This window comes from Petromyzon marinus, chromosome 4 (assembly GCF_048934315.1).
Source record: "Petromyzon marinus isolate PM22_M1 ecotype Great Lakes invasive population chromosome 4, UKy_Petmar_22M1.pri1.0, whole genome shotgun sequence".
NCBI lineage: Eukaryota > Metazoa > Chordata > Hyperoartia > Petromyzontiformes > Petromyzontidae > Petromyzon > Petromyzon marinus.
The window spans coordinates 4,220,415-4,236,711 of record NC_133670.1 but is presented as its reverse complement, the minus strand read 5'-3'; positions in this window follow the sequence as shown (position 1 = coordinate 4,236,711).

Here is a 16,297-nt window from a genome sequence, read left to right as displayed (position 1 = left end):
ACGCCAACCAACAAATATTTATTCCCACGAGGGGTGACGGGAACCGAACCAGGGATGTCCAGAGCAATCAACTCGTTAATGCGGGAGACCTGAATAGTTCCCGGCGCGTGACACAGTAACGCTGTTCGGCTGGCGACAGCACTCTGCTGCCGTATGCAACAACACACTCCACCCCGTTGACAACCTGGGACAGAACCGCGCCAATGCTGGTGTTGGTTGCGTCAGTATCAAGGACACACGGCATGGCAAAGTCAGAGTAGCGGAGGGGAATTGCGAAGCGCAACAAATGCGGCTTCCTCCTCCCCCCAATGAAACCTCTGACCCATAACCGTCAAGGCGTGGAGAGGTTTTGCGAAGGTAGCGAACCCAGTGACAAACCGGCGATAATAAGACGCAAAACCAATAAAACTCTGCACCTGCATCATCAACGTGGGGGTCGGCCACGTCCGAACACACGTGGTTTTGTCGGGATCTATCGCCATGCCCGAATTACTGACAATATGACCGAGATACCGCACGGATTTCTGAAGGGGGTAACACTTCTGCGGCTTGAATTTGAGATGGGCTGCTCGCATTTTAAGAAAGACAGCGCATAACCAATCAAGATGTTCTTTGAACGTACGGCTGAAGACGATGACATCGTCGAGGTATTGTAAGCATGAGTCCCATTGAAGTCCAGCCAGCACCAGCTCCATCAGTCATTGGAACGTAGCCGGTGCTGCGTGGAGTCCCATGGGAAGCTGATTTAATTCAAACAGGCCTTGAGGTGTTCGAAAAGCCGTTTGGGTTTAGAGGCCTCATTTAGTGGCAAATGCCAAAATCCGGAGAGGAGATCAAGGGTGGAGAAGTTCTGTACTCCCGCCAGAGCGTCCAGGGAATCGTCCATCCGAGGGAGAGGATACGCGTCAGCCACCAATATCTTATGAAGCTTCCTAAAGTCGACACACAACTGCAAGCTACCATCGTGCTTCTTAATGTGGTGGGTAATTGTCAGGCGTAATACGCCGCCACCACTACTGGAAAATATGTAGCTGCAGTCAGGGCCCAACAGGGGGCAATAGCGGGTCCGGCCTGTACCAAGTAGGACTCGTAGGTAAGGCAATTTGGAGGGCGGTTTGGAACCGGAGGTGGACACCCCAGGCCCCCAGTGGGGGCTGGGGGATTGCGCCGACATCCCCGGGGCCGGTGGGTCGTCGTCCTCTTCATCTGGAGACCTGGTACGTATTGTTCGCCTAGTCTCCATAATCTATAGTTAATTAACTAACGTTTGGCCACTTCCAACACCAGTTGTAGTGGGCTCAAATGGAGACTCAGGCTTCTATAGGAGACAACACGTTTATTTAACATTAACACGCTAAAACTAGATTCAAAGTTTTCGTGACTGCAGGAATTACTCTTTGGTTCTTTCGGTAAAGTCACGTTGACAGAAAATAAATTAAATAATAGAATACGCCGTTTTTCCAGTGTCGCTCCTATAATTTTGTTGACGGACAAATGGACAAAGGGCACAATAGCTTAGTGTTTGTGTATGTATATGTTATGTTTTTAAGAGAAGACAAGTTTGTAAATATATTTTTCCCCCGGGAAACGCTGGGTACTTCCCGCTGGTACTGATATGAAAATATATATTTTAAACTGTGCCAAAATCAATCAAAACGAACAACAGTAGATCAGAATTAAATCTCCAATGCTTGATATTTTATCATCCGCATAGGCGAGTGATGGTCAGGATGTTGTGTATGTGTAGTCACATAGAATTGGTCACTACGTAGCATAGCGCTGGCTGCTGGCAGGGAAGGGGATCTGCAGAGTGAAGCAGCCCTGATTGACAGCAGACCACGTAATAGACCTGAGAAGGATCTCGGGTAGGACACGTCGAGAGCCTGCTAGTAGATTCTAGAAGGGGAGCCTGGCCGGAGTGGAGCGAGGCCACGCTAACAGGATTAAAGGGGACCCCGAGCAGGGGATGAGGGCCATCGTTTGGAGTGGGATCGCCGTCGTCGTCGTCGTTGCTGTTGAAGATCGTCGCCTTCGCCGCTGTTGTCATCCACTTGATAATTGTGCTGCTAGCAGTAGTTGCCTGTCTTAGTTCAGCGCCGTCAGTGTCAGATGGCGAGCGTTGTGTTGTAGGCTAGCCACCAGTGCAGAGTTGCGTTTAAGCGAGGGACAGAGCGTTGTATTACAGCAGAGAGTGTGTAACAGTATGCTCGGTGTGTAATTAAAGAATTGCCTCGAAGAAGTTACGTCTCCAAGTTAGTCACTATATATTTTTTCATGGGCATGGCTAGAGTTGTCACCTGTCCAGGAATTACCATTTGTGTTTAGGTTGTGGGTATTCATTCTTACGAGATATAGCACCCGCATTGTGTCGTTTACTGTGTAGTTCTGATAATTCTAGACTGAGTGCTGACTGAGAAATCTGTCAGGGCTTTGTCTACAGTCAAAAATGTGGCAATCTCATAGCAGCACCCTCCTGCGTCTCCAGTGTGAATATGCTGTAGAGTAAGTTTTCAACGCAGCGTATGTTTGCATGCTGAACTTCTTTCGCACCGTACGCAGGCAACCATGCTTATTGGAGGTGCGGGGGAATAACAAATTGAACAAAAAGAACAGGGACACAACTTGAAAACATAGAAGTGCATTTATACGTGGGGCGGTTGTTGAAGGGGGAGAGGGATGAAAATTATTAAGAGAGGCGTATCAGGGCAGAGCACAGTGCTGATTGGAATCTGAACTTAAATCATGAAACGTAACAAAGCCATTTTCCTAAAGCAGAACGTTTTTTAATCAGTGGATATGACCTGCAACAACAGATGCATCACAAACATGGCCATTGACGAAGACAATGGAACCAATGTTGAGAAGTGCACAAGGAAGCATAGAGATGCACATGCTAGGAATTAAACTGAGAATGGAAGACGGACACGTCAATTGGGCATCATATGCAAATTAAAGGCATAATTTTAGTTTAGAAAGGTGGGTTGAGGCAGGACACACAACTTGAAGAGATGACGGCCGGTGGTCGTGACTAACGTGGGAATGGGAGCTAAAGGAGGGAACACAACCAATAGAGCGTCCACTGCGAAGATGGATCGAATAAATCAACCGGTGGGCAGTAGCCAGACAGATTTTTGCATTGCAAATCCGCAAGAGATGGTGATGGCTTCGGACAGAAGTGGAGAAATCACGGCTGGAGATGGTGACGGCTGCATAAGCAGCTTTGGAAAACATTTACACGATATCACCTTCAAAAACAACCATTCACTAAAACACATTTTCATTAAATGTGTATTCAGAAAGATAAACTAAAACAGTACAGGAATTATATCGTCTTTATTTTGGAAATTTTACAATAAAGGGTATTTTTTTCATTGCACTAGTTTAAGATAAAAACATTTTTTGCCGAAATAATGACATTAATAGGCACATTAATTGAAAGTGCAATTTAAATTAACCGTGTAATTATTCGATAGTTTTGGTTAGAGTCTGTGCCTGTGTTAGAGTGCCGGAAAAAGTCCTGGCAAGGATTATTCAACATCACCTTGCCAGGCATGCTGAGAAGAGGATTGGGGAGCCCCATTGTGGTTTCAGGCCAGGGCAGCCACAGATGCCACATCTTCCTTCCGTTTGCTACAGCAGAGGAGTGTTGAATTCCGACAGGACTTACATCTCTGCTTTATTGACCTGGTCAATGCCTATGATACCATCAATAGGTCTGGACTCTGGGTTGTTCTTCATGCTTTCGGAGTCTCTGACTCTCTGCTCACAATAATTAAGGACTTCCATGATATTGAGCAGGGCCGAGTAAAGCTACTTTGCCGGAAGACGAAGCTATTCCCCGTTAACCTTGGGGTTCGACAGTAATGTCCTCTGGCTCCGTACACTGTTTAAAATATTTTTGGTCCACGTCGTTCGAGAAACCTTCCATGTCCGTACCAGAGCAATCTATATCTGATATAGATACAATGGGAGGCGGATTGATGCCCGGGTGCGCTTGAGAGCTTGCTCCCGATTTGTCATCCATGTTACGTATGCAAATGATCTAGACCTGGAGCGTGCCACTAGACAGGGGTGGGGAACGTCCGGCCCGCCAGCCATGAGGCCTGCGAAATCATTTGGTCTGGCCCTGCCAAGGCAACCGCAGGCGGGACTCGAAATTCAATCAATCTTGGAGCAAACCTGGAAAAGCAGTTGCGAGTAGCAACATCATCAATACCAGCTAACATCATCAATACCAGCTAACATCATCAATGCCAGCTAATATCTCCACACGCCTCACCAAAGAGAAGCAGTTCCAGCCATCGCATTAGGGGTGAGTTAATTAAATGTTTGACCAAATATAATAGGCTAATTTTTAAGTTGATGATTTTGTATGGCCCCCGAATGATGTTATAAATATTCAAATGGCCCTTGGCACAAAAAAGGTTCCCCACCCCTGCACTAAGAGGTGGGGCCTTAACCATCAGCCCCACCAAAACTAAGCACCTGCCTCGCTATGTTGTGCCATTAAACAAGGCGTGGGCAATTTTTTTTACTCGCGGGCCACAATGGGTTCTAAAATTTGACAGAGGGGCCGGGCAAGGAACAGATGGATGGAGTGTTTGTGTGAACTAATATAAATGACATGTAATAATCATTACATGAAAGGATTTGGCCTTTAACAGGTAGCAAAGCATTTATTTGCAAGGCAATTTAACAAATTGCACGAACATGAACAATACAAAAACATGTCGTAACGTGACTGATCAAACATCATGAAAACATCTGAGGCCTGCGCCCAAACCAATTACCACACTCCCGGTCAAAGTGCTCCATCTAATGGGGAAATGAGGGCATTACAGGTGAAAGGTAAAATTGAATTTAATAATATTTGGACACGTTCAGGGGGCCGGATTAAAAAGCCCAGCCCATGTCTGCATTAAACCCTCCACCCCTTAACTCCCCATTGGTGATGGGGCAGTTGTAAATTGGATAGTTTTCCACATCTGGATAGTGTGCTTATGACCAACTCCGGTTTGACAGAAGAGGTCTCACTCCGAATCAGTCGAGCGGCATTATCTTTTCATCGGTTGCATGACGCTGTGTGGAAGCTACCTGATATCTGTCGCTCCACAGCAGTCTTCGGATCTTCTCGGCCACGGTCATGCCCTTCCTTCTCGATGCTTGCCAAACGTGGACCCCCCTAATGGAACATCTTCGCCGGTTATAAACATTCAGGATGGCCTTCCTACGATCCATCCTGTGTTTAACCAGGCTGGATTGTGTGAGCTCACAATCCTTGACAGATCTGGACAAAGTCCCATCGGTAAGCGCCTCCAGCAGGTAATGCTACATTGGCTGGGTCATGTACCACGCCTCCCTAACCACTGCATTAAAGGGGGCTAAACAGGCGCGGCACGGGCTAGAGAAGAGATTAAATGATGTGGTACAAGAGGATGTGGAACTGAATTGACTTGCGAATGACTGGTACCAGCAGTGTAAAGCGCGGCCTATGTGGAGGAGACTCATGATGTACGATACTGGGCAGTTGGAGGTAGTCGCCCTCCAGCAACAACAGAGGGTAGCAGAGAGACGCTCACAACAAGGAGCAGAGCCTTAGGCGGATAAAACACATCAAGTTGGCACAGTAGGGGAGGCACAGCTGACGCATCTGCCACTCATCTCTGTCAAACCATGGCAGCTGAATCTGACCCGTGATCACGTGGCCATAAAGTGCACTTAGCCTGGCACAAGTGCCGTAGCAACGTCACAGCCACTTAGTGGCGGTTGTTGTCTGTGTGTGTGCAATTGTAGTGACTCATTTCGCCCCTTACGACAAGCAAGCCAACATCAGGACGCAAGGTATTTGAACATAAAATGTTTTTATAAATTTGTATGTATTTTATGTTTCATACACGATCCCGACAGTCCTCGACTTATGAACTCAATTAGTTCCTGGGACCCGTTCGTGAGTCAAACGGTTTGTAAGTGGGAACACAATAATGTACACACGTGCGTGCACGCACACACGAGCACAAACACTGGAAGCGCGAGGATGACACAACTCGTAGAGGATCGCTCCGCTGAAAAAAAATAGATCCTCGGTTCAGTTTGCAAGTGCGAGTTCGCGTTGCAATTCTCAATGTTAAAACACATTTCATGGAAGCTGGTTCCTAAGTGCGGAAATTCGTAAGTCGAGTGGTTCGTAAGTCGATGCCTGCATGTATGTGAAATGTTTATTTGTGACTGTAAACGGAAAAATCCGTGTAGCCAGTTACCCAGTTAGTTTCGGTGGAAACAGCTGGAACCCACTAACAGAGTTAATTTTGTGGTGGAGAGAAACCCAGCCAGTAAGGAAACTCGAGGCATACATTATTGTAATAGCAGTATGACTTACATTGCTATAGCAGATTTGATGAAAATCTTGAAGATAACATTTACCATTATCTTATTGCAATATATGAAAGTGTCATGGCAAATTAAAACGATGTGAAACAATTTAACAATCCTGTACAGCGATACACATAATCAAATTAAGTTAACTGGAAACGCTGAAACACGTACATATTAGTGAACATATCGTGAATAGAAGAAACTGATTTAACAAAGTATCCACACAATTAAAACATCAATGAAGCAGGTTGCTGGAATGGATGCTCCAGGCGCCACTCTACGCGTGAGTGGTGCCAGTGGACTGAGAGGCCGTGCCAGGAGTCGCTGTCGCTGGCTGCTCAATGACCACCACCCTCTCGGCCGCTGCAGGGAGGGCGCGGCGCTGAGCCTTGAACTTCAGCTTCCCGTCTTCAGTCAAGCAGCAGCTCACGCTCTGCGGGTCCACGTCCCTGGGCAGCTGCGTCTCCCTGTGGAACTCCTGGCAGCTGTGGCTGTAGCTGCCGCTGCTGACTTCTCCGCTCTTCACCTCGCGCCGTCCGGCCACCACCAGCTTGTCTCCAGACACCTTCACGGCCAGGTCCTGTGGGGAGAAGTTCTGCACGTCCAGGGACGCGACAAACCCGCCTCCCTGCTCCTGTGGATCTTCAATCTGGAACCCACTGCTCACGGCCGGCTGCTGCAGCAGTGCGTCTCCGAGGCTGCCCGGAGCCCGCGTGTGGCTGCTGAGCTGATCGACTCCACGGAAGATTCTCTCCATCCTCTCGATCTCACTCCTCATGTCTCGCTGCAGCTGCTGGAAGAGACTTTCACCGCGGGGGTTCCAGACCGGCCAGCCTGGCCAGACGCTCCTCTCCATCACGTGCATCGCAGGGAAGTAAACACTCAGGGCCATGCTTGTTGATGTGCTTCACAGTGAGGCTCGCTTCAGCTGTGAGCGCTGCTCCCTCGTCCCCCGATGTTCTGCCAGTGCAGCTACAGGAGCTGCTTTTATAGCCCTGGCAGTACCTACGAGCAGATGCCAGGTGGAGCCAGAAGCGTCCAGAATGACGCAGCTGCTCCCAGAGGCTTCCTCCATCCGCACAGAATCAAGAGCGTGACTCGTGTCTCAGGCTGCAGTTTGTGAGCAGTTTACTACAATAGCATTTAGTTCACCCTGCCAATGTGTAAGTATCAAACTATAGCATAACGTATATTTTAAAAATAACCATTGTACAGAATTGATAGTTTTTTATTAAGTGAAATGTAAGGGACATTCGTTGTCTTTGTGTGACTCAGTCTTTCCTGATAAGGCTGATGATGTCATTGTGCTGTGTAAGCGAGAATTTAAGTTTCGGTTTGTATCACCCTTCAAAGTGTAGTAATTTCAATTAAATATAGAATAGCGCATCACTCTGTTTTACATTCATTATCAGTGCTGAGTGAATTCCATGGCAGTAAACTGCTCACAAACTGCAGCCTGAGACACGAGTCACGCTCTTGATTCTGTTCGGATGAGGGAAGCCGCTGGGAGCAGCTGCGTCATTCTGGACGCTTCTGGCTCCCCCTGGCATCTGCTCGTAGCTACTGCCAGGGCTATAAAAGCAGCTCCTGTAGCTGCACTGGCAGAACATCGGCAGAGGAGGGAGCAACGCTCACAGCTGAAGCGAGCCTCACTGTGAAGCACATCAACAAGCATGGCCCTGAGTGTTTACTTCCCTGCGAATCACATGATGGAGAGGAGCGTCTGGCCAGGCTGGCCGGTCTGGAACCCCCGCGGTGAAAGTCTCTTCCAGCAGCTGCAGCGAGACATGAGGAGCGAGATCGAGAGGATGGAGAGAATCTTCCATGGAGTCGATCAGCTCAGCAGCCACACGCGGGCTCCGGGCAGCCTCGGAGACGCACTGCTGCAGCAGCCGGCCGTGAGCAGTGGGTTCCAGATTGAAGATCCACAGGAGCAGGGAGGCGGGTTTGTCGCGTCCCTGGACGTGCAGGACTTCTCCCCACAGGACCTGGCCGTGAAGGTGTCTGGAGACAAGCTGGTGGTGGCCGGACGGCGCGAGGTGAAGAGCGGAGAAGTCAGCAGCGGCAGCTACAGCCACTGCTGCCAGGAGTTCCACAGGGAGACGCAGCTGCCCAGGGACGTGGACCCGCAGAGCGTGAGCTGCTGCTTGACTGAAGACGGGAAGCTGAAGTTCAAGGCTCAGCGCCGCGCCCTCCCTGCAGCGGCCGAGAGGGTGGTGGTCATTGAGCAGCCAGCGACAGCGACTCCTGGCACGGCCTCTCAGTCCACTGGCACCACTCACGCGTAGAGTGGCGCCTGGAGCATCCATTCCAGCAGCCTGCTTTATTGATGTTTCAATTGTATGGATATTTAGATAAATCAGTTTATTCTATGCACGCTATGTTCAGTAATATGTACGTGTTTCAGCGTTCACATTCAACTTCATTGGATTAAGTGTATCGCTGTAAAGGATTGTGAAATCGTATCGCTTCGTTTTAATTTGCCATTAAACGTTCATATATTGCAATAAGATAATGATAAATGTTATCTTCAATTATTTTTCATCATTACACACGACTATTTTGCACAGTCTAATTTTCGAACTACTATAATACTATACTGTTTGTGTGAATGGTAAACGATGTTTGTTTTTTGTAATAAAATGCCTTTCAATTTCCTGCAACAGTTGCAACTGTTCTTTTTTCTACATTGTGTTTGTTTCATCGTTACTGTGGATTAGAGTTCTGGACACAGAATTCCCCAAAACTAAGACAACCGGTAACGCGGCCTCATTGCTCCCTGACCATGACAACTCCCAAGGTGCCAGGCTTACGCCGTCGGCCCTGCCGAGTCACTCCGCACTCAGAATCTGGGATTGGCTTGCAATTGTCTAAGATCAATCTTACCACTTCACATTTCACTTGTATCATCCTTCAATTGGTAGTAAATCCTTCGCTAAAGAATTGGTCCTCAAATCGTGGGGACAGCGTACCACGGAAAAAAATAGTTGCCATTTAATGTTTGCGACACAGAGAATGTAAATAGTTACATGACAACATCGCTGGTGTAGCAGTGTAAGTCACGCTGCTATTAACATATTCTATGTCTCGAGTTTCCTGGCTGGCTGCTGGCTGTGCTTCTCTCCACCCGAACAATAACTCCGTTGTTAGTGGGTGCAGGAGACAATAGGGACACCAACAAGGTGGGAATAACCAGAACAGTATTTGAAGACTGACACGGTTCATTTAAAATTGCACTTTCAATGTATGCGCCAATTAACGTCATTCTTTTTGACAAAATAACTTGTTTTATCCTAGAGAATTGGAAACTAAACCTTAAGACATTAAACTAGTAGCTAGCTTAATAGTCGCTACGAATTTTAACAGCGTTCATTGAAGCTCTGTGGATGTGTAGGCCTTTACTTTAACATCTGTTTCTGTGACCAGTCACAAGCTAATCCCTCAGCTATTTGCACAAGCTAATCCCTTAGCTATTTCAATGATAAATTACTAGTTGCCTCTGTGGATGTGTAGGTTTTGACTTTAACATAGCCATTCCTGTGACCAGTCCCAAGCTAATCCCGTAGCTATTTCAATGCTAAATTACTAGTTTCCTCTGTGGATGTGTAGGTTTTGACTTTAACATAGCCATTTCCGTGACCAGTCACAAGCTAATCCCTCAGCTATTGATATGTGAACCCCTTTGTCAAGGTACCTCACTTCTCCCAACCAGCTTAAAAGTCGCTACGAATCTTAACATCGTTCATTGAAGCTCTGTCGTCCCGACAGTTCTGTACCTTTCACCTGAAGACGGCCGCTTGCATTGTGGCCGAAACGTCGTGAGAATTTTATTGTGTTATTTCATTATTTTATTCTCATTCTACGTGACTTTACCGAAAGAACCAAGAATATAGTATATGAATTAGATCATTTATTTATTTTGCTAACTTTACAATTAATCGTACATTTTAATTGTACTAGTTTAATGTCTTAAGGTTTAGTTTCCAATTCTCTAGGACAAAACAAGTTATTTTGTCAAAAAGAATGACGTTAATTTGCGCATACATTGAAAGTGCAATTTTAAATGAACCGTGTCAGTCTTCAAATTCTGTTCTGGTTATTCCCACCTTGTTGGTGTCCGTAATGTCTCCTGCACCCACTAACAACGGAGTTATTGTTGGGGTGGAGAGAATCACAGCCAGCAGCCAGCCAGGAAACTCGAGACATAGAATATGTTAATAGCAGCGTGACTTACACTGCTACAGCAGCGATGTTGTCATGTAACTATTTACATTCTCTGTGTCGCAAACATTAAATGGCAACAAATTTTTTCCGTGGTACGCTGTCCCCACGATTTGAGGACCAATTCTTTAGCGAAGGATTTACTACCAATTGAAGGATGATACAAGTGAAATGTGAAGTGGTAAGATTGATCTTAGACAATTGCAAGCCAATCCCAGATTCTGAGTGCGGAGTGACTCGGCAGGGCCGACGGCGTGAGCCTGGCACCTTCGGTGTTGTCACGGACACGGAGCAATGAGGCCGCGTTACCGGTTGTCGTAGTTTTGGGGAATTCTGTGTCCAGAACTCTGATCCACAGTAACGATGAAACAAACACAATGTAAAAAAAAGAACAGTTGCAACTGTTGCAGGAAATTGAAAGGCATTTTATTACAAAAAACAAACATCATTTACCATTCACACAAACACTATAGTATTATAGTAGTTCGAAAATTAGGCTGTGCAAAATAGTCATGTGTAATGATGAAAAATAATTGAAGATAACATTTATCATTATCTTTTTGCAATATATGAACGTGTAATGGCAAATTAAAACGAAGCGATACGATTTCACAATCCTTTACAGCGATACACTTAATCCAATGAAGTTGAATGTGAACGCTGAAACACGTAAATATTACTGAACATAGCGTGGATAGAAGAAACTGATTTATCTAAATATCCATACAATTGAAACATCAATAAAGCAGGCTGCTGGAATGGATGCTCCAGGCGCCACTCTACGCGTGAGTGGTGCCAGTGGACTGAGAGGCCGTGCCAGGAGTCGCTGTCGCTGGCTGCTCAATGACCACCACCCTCTCGGCCGCTGCAGGGAGGGCGTGGCGCTGAGCCTTGAACTTCAGCTTCCCGTCTTCAGTCAAGCAGCAGCTCACGCTCTGCGGGTCCACGTCCCTGGGCAGCTGCGTCTCCCTGTGGAACTCCTGGCAGCTGTGGCTGTAGCTGCCGCTGCTGACTTCTCCGCTCTTCACCTCGCGCCGTCCGGCCACCACCAGCTTGTCTCCAGACACCTTCACGGCCAGGTCCTGTGGGGAGAAGTCCTGCACGTCCAGAGACGCGACAAACCCGCCTCCCTGCTCCTGTGGATCTTCAATCTGGAACCCACTGCTCACGGCCGGCTGCTGCAGCAGTGCGTCTCCGAGGCTGCCCGGAGCCCGCGTGTGGCTGATGAGCTGATCGACTCCACGGAAGATTCTCTCCATCCTCTCGATCTCGCTCCTCATGTCTCGCTGCAGCTGCTGGAAGAGACTTTCACCGTGGGGGTTCCAGACCGGCCAGCCTGGCCAGACGCTCCTCTCCATCACGTGCATCGCAGGGAAGTAAACACTCAGGGCCATGCTTGTTGATGTGCTTCACAGTGAGGCTCGCTTCAGCTGTGAGCGGTTCCCTCCTCTGCCGATGTTCTGCCAGTGCAGCTACAGGAGCTGCTTTTATAGCCCTGGCAGTAGCTACGAGCAGATGCCAGGGGGAGCCAGAAGCTTCCAGAATGACGCAGCTGCTCCCAGCGGCTTACATCATCCGCACAGAATCAAGAGCGTGACTCGTGTCTCAGGCTGCAGTTTGTGACAAGTTCACTACAATAGCATTTAGTTCACCCTGTCAATGTGTAAGTATCAAATTATAGCATTACGTATATTTTAAAAATAACCATGGTACAGAATTGATAGTTTTGTATTAAGTCAAATGTAAGGGACATCTGTAGTCTTTGTGTGACTCAGTCTTTCCTGATAAGGCTGATGATGTCATTGTGCTGTGTAAGCGAGAATTTAAGTTTCGGTTTGTATCACCCTCCAAAGTGTAGTAATTTCAGTTAAATATAGAAGAGCACATCACTGTTTTACATTCATTATCAGTGCTGAGTGAATTCCATGGCAGTAAACTGCTCACAAACTGCAGCCTGAGACACGAGTCACGCTCTTGATTCTGTGCGGATGGAGGAAGCCCTGGGAGCAGCTGCATCATTCTGGACGCTTCTGGCTGCCCCTGGCATCTGCTCGTAGCTACTGCCAGGGCTATTAAAGCAGCTCCTGTAGCTGCACTGGCAGAACATCGGCGGAGGATGGAGCAGCGCTCACAGCTGAAGCGAGCCTCACTGTGAAGCACATCAACAAGCATGGCCCTGAGTGTTTACTTCCCTGCGATGCACGTGATGGAGAGGAGCGTCTGGCCAGGCTGGCCGGTCTGGAACCCCCGCGGTGAAAGTCTCTTCCAGCAGCTGCAGCGAGACATGAGGAGCGAGATCGAGAGGATGGAGAGAATCTTCCGTGGAGTCGATCAGCTCAGCAGCCACACGCGGGCTCCGGGCAGCCTCGGAGACGCACTGCTGCAGCAGCCGGCCGTGAGCAGTGGGTTCCAGATTGAAGATCCACAGGAGCAGGGAGGCGGGTTTGTCGCGTCCCTGGACGTGCAGGACTTCTCCCCACAGGACCTGGCCGTGAAGGTGTCTGGAGACAAGCTGGTGGTGGCCGGACGGCGCGAGGTGGAGAGCGGAGAAGTCAGCAGCGGCAGCTACAGCCACAGCTGCCAGGAGTTCCACAGGGAGACGCAGCTGCCCAGGGACGTGGACCCGCAGAGCGTGAGCTGCTGCTTGACTGAAGACGGGAAGCTGAAGTTCAAGGCTCAACGCCGCGCCCTCCCTGCAGCAGCCGAGAGGGTGGTGTAAGTCACGCTGCTATTAACATATTCTATGTCTCGAGTTTCCTGGCTGGCTGCTGGCTGTGCTTCTCTCCACCCCAACAATAACTCCGTTGTTAGTGGGTGCAGGAGACAATAGGGACACCAACAAGGTGGGAATAACCGGAACAGTATTTGAAGACTGACACGGTTCATTTAAAATTGCACTTTGAATGTATGCGCCAATTAACGTCATTCATTTTGACAAAATAACTTGTTTTATCCTAGACAATTAGAAACTAAACCTTAAGACATTAAACTAGTACAATTAAAATGTACGATTCATTGTAAAGTTAGCAAAATAAATAAATGATCTAATTCATATACTATATTCTTGGTTCTTTCAGTGAAGTCACGTAGAAGGGAAACAATAAAATCATATTTTTCGATTTGAAGCTTTCGTGACTGCAAGGATTCATCTTCTTTGGTTCTTTCGGTAAAGTCACGTAGAATGAGAATAAAATAATAAAAAAACACAATAAAATTCTCACGACGTTTCGGCCACAACGCAAGCGGCCGTCTTCAGGTGAAAGGTACAGAACTGTCGGGACGACAGAGCTTCAATGAACGATGTTAAGATTCGTAGCGACTTTTATGCTGGTTGGGAGAAGTGAGGCACCTTGACAAAGGGTTTTACATATCAATAGCTGAAGGATTAGCATGTGACTGGTCACGGAAATGGCTATGTTAAAGTCAAAATCTACACATCCACAGAGGCAACTAGTAATTTAGCATTGAAATAGCTAAGGGATCAGCTTGTGCAAATAGCTGAGGGATTAGCTTGTGAATGGTCACGGAAACGGCTATGTTAAAGTCAAAACCTACACATCCACAGAGGCAACTAGTAATTTAGCATTGAAATAGCTAAGGGATTAGCTTGGGACTGGTCACAGGAATGGCTATGTTAAAGTCAAAACCTACACATCCACAGAGGCAACTAGTAATTTAGCATTGAAATAGCTAAGGGATTAGCTTGTGCAAATAGCTGAGGGATTAGCTTGTGACTGGTCACAGAAATGGCTATGTTAAAGTAAAGACCTACACATCCACAGAGGCAACTAGTAATTTAGCATTGAAATAGCTAAGGGATTAGCTTGTGACTGGTCACAGAAATAGATGTTAAAGTAAAGGCCTACACATCCACAGAGCTTCAATGAACGCTGTTAAAATTCGTAGCGACTATTAAGCTGGTTGGGAGAAGTGAGGCACCTTGACAAAGGGGTTTACATATCAAATAGCTGAGGGATTACTTTGTGATTGGTCACGGAAATAGCTATGTTAAAGTCAAAACCTACACATTCACAGAGGCAACTAGTAATTTAGCATTGAGATAGCTAAGGGATTAGCTTGTGACTGGTCACAGGAATGGCTATGTTAAAGTCAAAACCTACACATCCACAGAGGCAACTAGTAATTTAGCATTGAAATATCTAAGGGATTAGCTAGTGCAAATAGCTGAGGGATTAGCTTGTGACTGGCCACGGAAATGGCTATGTTAAAGTCAAAACCTACACATCCACAGAGGCAACTAGTAAGTTAGCATTGAAATAGCTAAGGGATTAGCTTGTGACTGGTCACATAAATAGATGTTAAAGTAAAGGCCTACACATCCACAGAGCTTCAATGAACGCTGTTAAGATTCGTAGCGACTTTTAAGCTGGTTGGGAGAAGTGAGGCACCTTGACAAAGGGGTTTACATATCAAATAGCTGAGGGGTTAGCTTGTGACTGATCACGGAAATGGCTATGTTAAAGTCAAAACCTACACATCCACAGAGGCACCTAGTACAAATCAAACAGGAGAATTTAGCATTGAAATAGCTAAGGGATAAGCTTGTGACTGGTCATAGAAATACCTATGTTAAAGGCAAAGCCTACACATCCACAGAGGGACCTCGTACATGGACGCCAAAGGGGGCTGCAACAACTCAACTGTCATACAGTAAAGCGATGTGAAAAACCTAATTCTAAATTACATCAATATAATAAATGTACTCAATATATTCTTCAATAAGCTGAGCTATTAACATTAACTGGGTATACACTACACTATATAATGAATATCATATAGTAAACCAATACAAACTAAAATATAAACTACCTCAATGTTATTTCACAATGTTATATGGTGAAAAAACGGGTGGATTCTTACCTTCCTCACCACGGACAGCTACGTTCAGACGGACGAGTCCATCCATGGTTGGAGCGGAGGAGGAAGGAGGGGAGAAACAGCTGTGAGGCGCTGTTATACTCCATGTTATAAACCATACCATTAACCGTGGTGTGAGAGGTATTAAAAGTCAGTGCCAGCGAAAGAGCTACGGTCTGAAGGTCCTCGTAAAATACGATTAATTAAGAACCGAAATGGTTTAAACATCTTCCCAATGGTTACTAAGCCAGAATCCATCTTCTCGGTTGAAATTGTCTCTATTTGTATATGTGGATGGCCTCATGAACGAATCTCTCATGGTAGCCGGTTGGTTTGCACTTCGCTTAACTGTATGACAGTTGAGTTGTTGCAGCCCCCTTTGGCGTCCATGTACGAAGTGCCTCTGTTGATGTGTAGGCTTTGACTTTAACATCTATTTCTGTGACCAGTCACAAGCTTATCCCTTAGCTATTTCAATGCTAAATTACTAGTTGCCTCTGTGGAAGTGTAGGTTTTGACTTTAACATAGCCATTTCCGTGACCAGCCACAAGATAATCCCTCAGCTATTTGATATGTAAACCCCTTTGTCAAGTTACCTCACTTCTTCCAACCAGCTTAAAAGTCGCTACGAATCTTAACAGCGTTCATTGAAGCTCTTTGGATGTGTAGGCCTTTACTTTAACATCTATTTCTGTGACTAGTCACAAGCTAATCCCTTAGCTATTTCAATGCTAAATTACTAGTTGCCTCTGTGGATGTGTAGGTTTTGACTTTAACATAGCCATTCCTGTGACCAGTGACAAGTTAATCCCTTAGCTATTTCAA